The sequence below is a fragment of the Oncorhynchus mykiss genome, chromosome 15 (genome assembly GCF_057628025.1).
Source record: "Oncorhynchus mykiss isolate SJ-2025 chromosome 15, ASM5762802v1, whole genome shotgun sequence".
In the NCBI taxonomy this organism is placed as follows: domain Eukaryota; kingdom Metazoa; phylum Chordata; class Actinopteri; order Salmoniformes; family Salmonidae; genus Oncorhynchus; species Oncorhynchus mykiss.
In genome coordinates, this window is record NC_143036.1 from 78897659 (window position 1) to 78909801 (window position 12143).

At 41.4% G+C, this 12143-nt stretch overlaps 1 long non-coding RNA gene across 1 annotated transcript; it reads right to left on the reverse strand.

The window, feature by feature from the left end:
• Positions 1-7259: 7259 nt before the first annotated feature.
• On the reverse strand, positions 7260-8520 carry LOC149978205 (uncharacterized). Its single transcript, XR_016486415.1, has 2 exons — positions 8448-8520; positions 7260-8144 (listed from the first exon to the last, which is right to left on the reverse strand). It is a non-coding gene; the product is annotated as an uncharacterized LOC149978205 (long non-coding RNA).
• Positions 8521-12143: the final 3623 nt, after the last annotated feature.

The window sequence follows — 12143 nt, forward strand, 5'->3', positions numbered from 1 at the left end:
GCAGTTTGTCTCTCTGTCTCTCATTACACAAAGACATACTGCAGTTTGTCTCTCTGTCTCTCATTACACAAAGACATACTGCAGGTTGTCTCTCTGTTTTCTACACATTACACAAAGACATACTGCAGTTTGTCTATCTGGCTTCTACACATTACACAAAGACATACTACAGTTTGTCTCTGTCTTCTACACATTACACAAAGACATACTGCAGTTTGTCTCTCTGTCCTCTACACATTACACAAAGACATACTGCAGTTTGTCTCTCTGTCTTCTACACATTACACAAAGACATACTGCAGTTTGTCTCTCTGTCCTCTACACATTACACAGACATACTGCAGTTTGTCTCTCTGTCTTCTACACATTACACAAAGACATACTGCAGTTTGTCTCTCTGTCTTCTACACATTACACAAAGACATACTGCAGTTTGTCTCTGTCTTCTACACATTACACAAAGACGTACTGCAGTTTGTCTCTCTTTCCTCTACACATTACACAAAGACATACTGCAGTTTGTCTCTCTGTCCTCTACACATTACACAAAGACATACTGCAGTTTGTCTCTCTGTCTTCTACACATTACACAAAGACATACTGCAGTCTGTCTCTCTGTTTTCTACACATTACACAAAGACATACTGCAGTCTGTCTCTCTGTCTTCTACACATTACACAAAGACATACTGCAGTTTGTCTCGCTGTCCTCTACACATTACACAAACACATACTGCAGTCTGTCTCTCTGTCCTCTACACATTACATAAAGACATACTGCAGTCTGTCTCTCTGTCTTCTACACATTACACAAAGACATACTGCAGTCTGTCTCTCTTTCCTCTACACATTACATAAAGACATACTGCAGTCTGTCTCTCTTTCCTCTACACATTACATAAAGACATACTGCAGTCTGTCTCTCTGTCCTCTACACATTACATAAAGACATACTGCAGTTTGTCTCTCTGTCTCTCATTACACAAAGACATACTGCAGTTTGTCTCTCTGTCTCTCATTACACAAAGACATACTGCAGTTTGTCTCTCTGTCTCTCATTACACAAAGACATACTGCAGTTTGTCTCTCTTTCCTCTACACATTACACAAAGACATACTGCAGTCTGTCTCTCTGTCTTCTACACATTACACAAAGACATACTGCAGTTTGTCTCTCTGTCCTCTACACATTACATAAAGACATACTGCAGTTTGTCTCTCTGTCTCTCATTACACAAAGACATACTGCAGTTTGTCTCTCTGTCTCTCATTACACAAAGACATACTGCAGTTTGTCTCTCTGTCCTCTACACATTACACAAAGACATACTGCAGTTTGTCTCTCTTTCCTCTACACATTACATAAAGACATACTGCAGTTTGTCTCTCTGTCTCTCATTACACAAAGACATACTGCAGTTTGTCTCTCTGTCTTCTACACATTACACAAAGACATACTGTAGTTTGTCTCTCTGTCCTCTACACATTACACAAAGACATACTGCAGTTTGTCTCTCTGTCTTCTACACATTACACAAAGACATACTGTAGTTTGTCTCTCTGTCCTCTACACATTACTCAAAGATATTCTGCAGTTTGTCTCTCTGTCTTCTACACATTACACAAAGACATAATGCAGTTTGTCTCTCTGTCTTCTACACATTACACAAAGACATACTGCAGTTTGTCTCTCTGTCTTCTACACATTACACAGACATACTGCAGTTTGTCTCTCTGTCTTCTACACATTACACGAAGACATACTGCAGTTTGTCTCTGTCTTCTACACATTACACAAAGACATACTGCAGTTTGTCTCTCTGTCCTCTACACATTACACAAAGACATACTGCAGTTTGTCTCTCTGTCTCTCATTACACAAAGACATACTGCAGTTTGTCTCTCTGTCTTCTACACATTACACAAAGACATACTGCAGTTTGTCTCTCTGTCTCTCATTACACAAAGACATACTGCAGTTTGTCTCTCTGTCTCTTATTACACAAAGACATAATGCAGTTTGTCTCTCTGTCCTCTACACATTACACAAAGACATACTGCAGTTTGTCTCTCTGTCTCTCATTACACAAAGACATACTGCAGTTTGTCTCTCTGTCTTCTACACATTACACAAAGACATACTGCAGTTTGTCTCTCTGTCTCTCATTACACAAAGACATACTGCAGTCTGTCTCTCTGTCCTCTACACATTACACAAAGACATACTGCAGTTTGTCTCTCTGTCTCTCATTACACAAAGACATACTGCAGTTTGTCTCTCTGTCTTCTACACATTACACAAAGACATAATGCAGTTTGTCTCTCTGTCTTCTACACATTACACAAAGACATACTGCAGTTTGTCTCTCTGTCTTCTACACATTACACAAAGACATACTGCAGTTTGTCTCTCTGTCTTCTACACATTACACGAAGACATACTGCAGTTTGTCTCTGTCTTCTACGCATTACACAAAGACATACTGCAGTTTGTCTCTCTGTCTTCTACACATTACACAAAGACATAATGCAGTTTGTCTCTCTGTCTTCTACACATTACACAAAGACATACTGCAGTTTGTCTCTCTGTCTTCTACACATTACACAGACATACTGCAGTTTGTCTCTCTGTCTTCTACACATTACACGAAGACATACTGCAGTTTGTCTCTGTCTTCTACGCATTACACAAAGACATACTGCAGTTTGTCTCTCTGTCTTCTACACATTACACAAAGACATACTGCAGTTTGTCTCTCTGTCCTCTACACATTACACAAAGACATACTGCAGTTTGTCTCTCTGTCTTCTACACATTACACAAAGACATACTGCAGTTTGTCTCTCTGTCTCTTATTACACAAAGACATACTGCAGTTTGTCTCTCTGTCTCTCATTACACAAAGACATACTGCAGTTTGTCTCTCTGTCTCTCATTACACAAAGACATACTGCAGGTTGTCTCTCTGTTTTCTACACATTACACAAAGACATACTGCAGTTTGTCTATCTGGCTTCTACACATTACACAAAGACATACTACAGTTTGTCTCTGTCTTCTACACATTACACAAAGACATACTGCAGTTTGTCTCTCTGTCCTCTACACATTACACAAAGACATACTGCAGTTTGTCTCTCTGTCTTCTACACATTACACAAAGACATACTGCAGTTTGTCTCTCTGTCCTCTACACATTACACAGACATACTGCAGTTTGTCTCTCTGTCTTCTACACATTACACAAAGACATACTGCAGTTTGTCTCTCTGTCTTCTACACATTACACAAAGACATACTGCAGTTTGTCTCTGTCTTCTACACATTACACAAAGACGTACTGCAGTTTGTCTCTCTTTCCTCTACACATTACACAAAGACATACTGCAGTTTGTCTCTCTGTCCTCTACACATTACACAAAGACATACTGCAGTTTGTCTCTCTGTCTTCTACACATTACACAAAGACATACTGCAGTCTGTCTCTCTGTTTTCTACACATTACACAAAGACATACTGCAGTCTGTCTCTCTGTCTTCTACACATTACACAAAGACATACTGCAGTTTGTCTCGCTGTCCTCTACACATTACACAAACACATACTGCAGTCTGTCTCTCTGTCCTCTACACATTACATAAAGACATACTGCAGTCTGTCTCTCTGTCTTCTACACATTACACAAAGACATACTGCAGTCTGTCTCTCTTTCCTCTACACATTACATAAAGACATACTGCAGTCTGTCTCTCTTTCCTCTACACATTACATAAAGACATACTGCAGTCTGTCTCTCTGTCCTCTACACATTACATAAAGACATACTGCAGTTTGTCTCTCTGTCTCTCATTACACAAAGACATACTGCAGTTTGTCTCTCTGTCTCTCATTACACAAAGACATACTGCAGTTTGTCTCTCTGTCTCTCATTACACAAAGACATACTGCAGTTTGTCTCTCTTTCCTCTACACATTACACAAAGACATACTGCAGTCTGTCTCTCTGTCTTCTACACATTACACAAAGACATACTGCAGTTTGTCTCTCTGTCCTCTACACATTACATAAAGACATACTGCAGTTTGTCTCTCTGTCTCTCATTACACAAAGACATACTGCAGTTTGTCTCTCTGTCTCTCATTACACAAAGACATACTGCAGTTTGTCTCTCTGTCCTCTACACATTACACAAAGACATACTGCAGTTTGTCTCTCTTTCCTCTACACATTACATAAAGACATACTGCAGTCTGTCTCTCTGTCTTCTACACATTACACAAAGACATACTGCAGTTTGTTTGTCCAGACAGACTTTTTAAAGAGAATAATTCTGTTATTTTGGCTTCGAAGCTTCAAAACAAAACAAGAAGAGAGTGTCCGCGTGTCGCTCGGCAGGAACACAAATTGTGTTTGTGAAAAGTGTGTCTAAATCGCAGCGTTTTCTAAGCCGTCGATAGCGAGGAAGGAGAGGAGAGTGGAACTTTAGAAAGGTAGTTTTACAAGACGTTGTAAACTGGGTAGGATTATATAGCTGACAAAGGAGAGAAATGGCATAGTGTTGTAAACATTATCGTACACTCTCTCTTTTTTTATTTTTTTTTTACAATTTCTGCCTCTTTTATAGTGTTTCTGTGTGGGCTGAAAAATCCCAACCACACTGCAGGTCGTAGTGAGTTCAGTAGGGACGCTTTTTAAGAGCAATGCCTCCGTCTCAAATGATACCCTATTCCCTATATAGGGCTCTGGTCAAAAGTAGTGCACTACGTAGTGAATAGGGTGCCATGTGGGACCCTAAGCAGATAAAAAGGTGTGACCAGAAGAACCCTTTCCATTTATAGTCTGTGGCTCAATGTGTTCCACTTCAGTATTAGTTCTGGAGATATTGGACACGGGCTCAATGTTCTCTAAAACACACTTCTATAAACGGAAGATTTGGACCATTTATTTTTTTTGTCTCCTTTTTAACCAAGTCAACGGCGTGGTTGGTTTATAATAAAGTTACATTGAAGTTTGTTGACGTCTCAATCCATTTCGCAGTTGTCATTGATGTATCTGTATGTCTAAGCAACACCAAGGCCCGTTGTCCAAACTAGTGCACTATATAGGGAACTCAATCAACCAAATGTATTTATATAGCCCTTCTTACATCAGCTGATGTCTCAAAATGCTGTACAGAAACCCAGCCTAAAAACCCCAAACAGCAAGCAATGCAGGTGTAGAAGCACGGTGGCTAGGAAAAACTCCCTAGAAAGGCCAGAACCTAGGAAGAAACCTAGAGAGAAACCAGGCTATGAGGGGTGGCCAGTCCTCTTCTGGCTGTACCAGGTAGCGATTAGAAACCTAGAGGGGAACCAGGCTCAGGTGGTGTCATTTGGGACACTGGCAGTCTCTGTCTCCATACGTCGCTGGGAGGAAATAGACCTGCTTATCTTCCTGTGGACACGGTTCCCTACAGTTCCAATTCCCTGTCCTCAATCTCTCCAAGGTCAAAGGTCAGAAGTCAGAGCGATAGGTAGCTTTCCTTCCTTCCCACCATGGGCCATGATATACTGTGGCTGTGTCTGAAATGGTACTCTATTCTCTAGTGCACTACTTCAGTCACTTCAGACTCAGCCTAGTGCACTACTGTAGCCACTTCAGACTCAGCCTAGTGCACTACTTCAGTCACTTCAGACTCAGCCTAGTGCACTACTTTAGCCACTTCAGACTCAGCCTAGTGCACTACTTCAGTCACTTCAGACTCAGCCTAGCGCACTATTTTAGCTACTTCAGACTCAGCCTAGTGCACTACTTTAGCTACTTCAGACTAAGCCTAGTGCACTACTTTAGCCACTTCAGACTCAGCCTAGTGCACTACTTCAGTCACTTCAGACTCAGCCTAGTGCACTACTTTAGCTACTTCAGACTCAGCCTAGTGCACTACTTCAGTCACTTCAGACTCAGCCTAGTGCACTACTGTAGCCACTTCAGACTAAGCCTAGTGCACTACTTTAGCCACTTCAGACTCAGCCTAGTGTACTACTTTAGCTACTTCAGACTAAGCCTAGTGCACTACTTCAGTCACTTCAGACTAAGCCTAGTGCACTACTTCAGTCACTACAGACTAAGCCTAGTGCACTAACTTAGACACAGATATTATTTACTGTACTGACCCCCCCCCCCCCCCCCCCCCCCCCCCCCCCACGGAGGACAGAGGAACGGGTGATTTACTGTACTGACCCCCGGAGGACAGAGGAACAGGTGATTTACTGTACTGACCCCAGGAGGACAGAGGAACAGGTGATTTACTGTACTGACCCCATGAGGACAGAGGAACAGGTGATTTACTGTACTGACCCCCGGAGGACAGAGGAACAGGTGATTTACTGTACTGACCCCATGAGGACAGAGGAACAGGTGATTTACTGTACTGACCCCCAGGAGGACAGAGGAACAGGTGATTTACTGTACTGACCCCATGAGGACAGAGGAACAGGTGATTTACTGTACTGACCCCAGGAGGACAAAGGAACAGGTGATTTACTGTACTGACCCCCGGAGGACAGAGGAACAGGTGATTTACTGTACTGAGCCCCCAGGAGGACAGAGGAACAGGTGATTTACTGTACTGACCCCCGGAGGACAGAGGAACAGGTGATTTACTGTACTGACCCCCAGGAGGACAGAGGAACAGGTGATTTACTGTACTGACCCCCGGAGGACAGAGGAACAGGTGATTTACTGTACTGACCCCCAGGAGGACAGAGGAACAGGTGATTTACTGTACTGAGCCCCCAGGAGGACAGAGGAACAGGTGATTTACTGTACTGACCCCCCAGGAGGACAGAGCAACAGGTGAGCAATAGATCATGGATAATAGAGAAACAATCGGAAATAATTGTATCTTTTCACAGCCCTTGGTCACGTGTCTTCAGTAAATGTTGTTTCCACATCTCTTCATAATTAGCACATTGCATAATAAGCCAAGTGTTTTCTGAGGTAATGAAAGAGATGAAGGTATAATGAGAATAAAGTATGAAGTCGTTTTTCCCATTTGTGAGACACGGGGTAGCGAACCCTCTAACGGTCTGTCACCTGTAACTAGACCACAAGGTTTATTTTGTGTGTCTGTTTTTCTAATGAAATCAGGATAAAGCAGAGACACATACAGCCCCAGGGTGTTAGGGGTTATTTACCTCAGCATGAAACAGCTCTTTTCTTGGAGAGAATAGCTGTTTTCTAGCATTGAAATATAGGGACTAAAGGCTATAAAACGGAATGTGTTTTCTTTCAATTCTTGTCTTCTTTATTTTAACCAAGGGGAAATAGTAAAATAATTAAAAACAGAGCGACAAGCTGTCACAAACAGCTGTATTTAGATGAAAAGGGGATCAAGGGAGGAGAGATACACAGACGGACGCAGCTTCGTCAGAAACCTCCTCCAGCCAACAAGGCAAAGTGTACAGCACAAATAGTCACACAACATAAATGTGTAGCGATACAAAATAGAATTATGTCTGACATCACACTAGAGCTGCTGTCATTACATCAGAGATAATTCTGTCTGACATCACACTAGAGCTGCTGTCATTACATCAGAGATAATTCTGTCTGACATCACACTAGAGCTGCTGTCATTACATCAGAGATAATTCTGTCTGACATCACACTAGAGCTGCTGTCATTACATCAGAGATAATTCTGTCTGACATCACACTAGAGCTGCTGTCATTACATCAGAGATAATTCTGTCTGACATCACACTAGAGCTGCTGTCATTACATCAGAGATAATTCTGTCTGACATCACACTAGAGCTGCTGTCATTACATCAGAGATAATTCTGTCTGACATCACACTAGAGCTGCTGTCATTACATCAGAGAGAATTCTGTCTGACATCACACTAGAGCTGCTGTCATTACATCAGAGAGAATTCTGTCTGACATCACACTAGATATAGAGCTGCTGTCATTAAATCAAATCAAATCACATTTATTTATATAGCCCTTCGTACATCAGCTGATATCTCAAAGTGCTGTACAGAAACCCAGCCTAAAACCCCCAAACAGCAAGCAATGCAGGTGTAGAAGCATTACATCACAGAGAATTCTGTCTGACATCACTCTTCTTCTCATTCCAGGAGTGTTCTATTCTCTCGAATCTCTGCTGAGAGAAAGATTACATTGAAATACGAATAACAAATGCATGTGTGATAGATAAATATATATACAAGGTAGTCGTTAGACAAGCACCCTTCATCTGTGATGCAAAATGATGGATGCTCTGTTGCTACTGCAGTGCACACGGAAAATAAGGTGATTGTCTCAGGACATCCCAGTAGTAGGCCTTACAGGTACTGATAGATTGTTGTTTGTGTCTGTCCGTGTGTGTGTGTGTGTGTGTGTGTGTGTGTGTGTGTGTGTGTGTGTGTGTGTGTGTGAGAGAGTGTGTTCGAAAGTTACTTACTAGAGACAACCAGCTTTTCATGTATCTGACCATCTTAAGGATCCGTTTATTGTCCATAACATTTGATGTAGGTCTCCACTGGTCTTGTTTGTTGTGTCAGTGACACGCCCCTGGACACGCCCCTGGACACGCCCCTGGACACGCCCCTGGTCCCTGTAACTGTAGTGTGTACGGAGGGAAACAGAGCATTAGCAGCGCGTATTATTCCGTGTTGTAATGTGCACTACTACGTGTGGGAACCAGATTCCCATGTCTGCAGGTGTTCCTGTGAGGCAGTGATCACGATCAACGTCCCTCGGCATCGTCTAAACGTCTGGGCTGAAGCTACGGAGGTGAAGCTGAGGTGATTGACTGACCTTAGGTTGTAGCTCATCAGAACCCTGCTCCACATACTGCGTTAGGACAAGCAGAGGGAAAAACTAGCCACTGGAGCATCATGGGACTAGAGGTCTATCTATATGTCTCTCTATAGCAGGGGTCGCCAACCTTTTCCGGGTCAAATCACGTTTTATTGGTCACATGCACATATTCAGTAGATGTTATTGGTCACATATTCAGTAGATGTTATTGGTCACATATTCAGTAGATGTTATTGGTCACATATTCAGTAGATGTTATTGGTCACATATTCAGTAGATGTTATTGGTCACATATTCAGTAGATGTTATTGGTCACATATTCAGTAGATGTTATTGGTCACATATTCAGTAGATGTTATTGGTCACATATTTAGCAGATGTTATTGGTCACATATTCAGTAGATGTTATTGGTCACATATTCAGTAGATGTTATTGGTCACATATTCAGTAGATGTTATTGGTCACATATTCAGTAGATGTTATTGGTCACATATTCAGTAGATGTTATTGGTCACATACACATATTTAGTAGATGTTATTGGTCACAAACACATGGTTAGTAGATGTTATTGGTCACATATTCAGTAGATGTTATTGGTCACATATTCAGTAGATGTTATTGGTCACATATTTAGTAGATGTTATTGGTCACATATTCAGTAGATGTTATTGGTCACATACACATATTTAGTAGATGTTATTGGTCACAAACACATGGTTAGTAGATGTTATTGGTCACATATTTAGTATTCAGTAGATGTTATTGGTCACATATTCAGTAGATGTTATTGGTCACATATTCAGTAGATGTTATTGGTCACATATTCAGTAGATGTTATTGGTCACATACACATATTTAGCAGATGTTATTGGTCACAAACACATGGTTAGCAGATGTTATTGGTCACATACACATGGTTAGCAGATGTTATTGGTCACATACACATGGTTAGCAGATGTTATTGGTCACATATTCAGTAGATGTTATTGGTCACATACACATATTTAGTAGATGTTATTGGTCACAAACACATGGTTAGTAGATGTTATTGGTCACATACACATGGTTAGCAGATGTTATTGGTCACATACACATGGTTAGTAGATGTTATTGGTCACATACACATGGTTAGCAGATGTTATTGGTCACATACACATGGTTAGCAGATGTTATTGGTCACATACACATGGTTAGCAAATGTTATTGGTCACATACACATGGTTAGCAAATGTTATTGGTCACATACACATATTTAGTAGATGTTATTGGTCACAAACACATGGTTAGCAGATGTTATTGGTCACATACACATGGTTAGCAGATGTTATTGGTCACATACACGTGGTTAGTAGATGTTATTGGTCACATACACATATTTAGCAGATGTTATTGGTCACATGGTTAGCAGATGTTATTGGTCACATACACATGGTTAGCTGATGTTATTGGTCACATACACATATTCAGTAGATGTTATTGGTCACATATTCAGTAGATGTTATTGGTCACATATTCAGTAGATGTTATTGGTCACATACACATATTTAGTAGATGTTATTGGTCACATATTCAGTAGATGTTATTGGTCACATATTCAGTAGATGTTATTGGTCACATATTCAGTAGATGTTATTGGTCACATATTCAGTAGATGTTATTGGTCACATATTCAGTAGATGTTATTGGTCACATACACATATTTAGCAGATGTTATTGGTCACATATTCAGTAGATGTTATTGGTCACATATTTAGCAGATGTTATTGGTCACATATTCAGTAGATGTTATTGGTCACATATTCAGTAGATGTTATTGGTCACATATTTAGCAGATGTTATTGGTCACATATTTAACAGATGTTATTGGTCACATACACGTATTCAGTATTCAGTAGATGTTATTGCTGGTGTAGTGAAATGCTTGTAAAGATCAAGTTCACTTCCTGAGTCGAGATGCGAGCTAAGATCTGCCGCTCCGATGTGTTTTTAAACGCGACTTAAAGAACGGAAGCCGATGCAACACGAACCAATTAAAACCAGTTCTGTAGCGATGAGGTTTGTGCAGGAAGCTACAGGCCCAATACATTATCACTGCACATTGGCTACGCTTCAATTGCCCTGCCGATGTTGTTCTTCTCAGGCCATTTTTAAATTAAATACATGTTTAAATGTAGGTATATGTTCCCACTGGTAATATATCATTTGTTGTATTACTTGTGAGGCACAGTTGAGTGGGCATAATTATTGTTATTTTTTTTTTACTGGACTGATGGAGAGTCTGAGGGGAGGGAGGGAGCTGCGTCTCACCTGACTCACCGTCCCTCCACCGTAGGGTAGATGTCTCTATACTGTCTGAAACTACATGGGTGTAGGGTAGATGTCTCTCTATACTGTCTGAAACTACATGGGTGTAGGGTAGATGTCTCTTTACTCATCAAGTATAAGGGTGAAGCTAAGGTAATTAACTGACCTTGGTTCTCCCTTACCAGACCCAAAGCTGCGAGGACAGTGAGGGGAACTCTATCCCACGCAGTTTCATTACACATCCTTAACCCCTGCCACACAAACTGCATTAACACAAGGAGACAGACAAACTGGCTGATCAGACAGGCCTTGAAGCTCAGTTAGAACATCGAGCTCTATGGGGAAAGAGGAGACGGACAAACTGGCTGATCAGACAGGCCTTGAAGCTCAGTTAGAACATTGAGCTCTATGGGGAAAGAGGAGACAGGCAAACTGGCTGATCAGACAGGCCTTGAAGCTCAGTTAGAACATTGAGCTCTATGGGGAAAGAGGAGACAGGCAAACTGGCTGATCAGACAGGCCTTGAAGCTCAGTTAGAACATTGAGCTCTATGGGGAAAGAGGAGGCGGGGTCATTGGAACACGTTGATTACAGGCTCTCTGTGATTGTGTCTGGCCAGTCTGTTTCAAGGCCTCTATTGAATGTGTTGTGTAAGTCAATTTCTGGCTTAGGACAGAGAGACAAAAGCCCTTCACGGTTTTTCATTCCAGATTCTTATCTCCCTCATCGATCTCTAGCTTTCTATCTTTTCTCTACTCTCCACCTTCATTTCCTCAATCTGTTCTGGTCCAAACCCAGTGGTCAGTAGGTCAGAGTAAACAGACTGAATCAAAGGAGAGGAGAGAGAGGAAGAGAGAGTGACCTCATCACTGTGACTGTCTCTATGTCTCTCTGTCTCTCTGTCTCTCTGTCTCTCTGTCTCTCTCCAGTGTTTGTCCACATCACTGTGTCTGTCTCTCTGTCTCTGTGTCTCTCTCCACAGTGTTTGTCCACATCACTGTGTCTGTCTCTCTGTATGTCTGTCTCTCTGT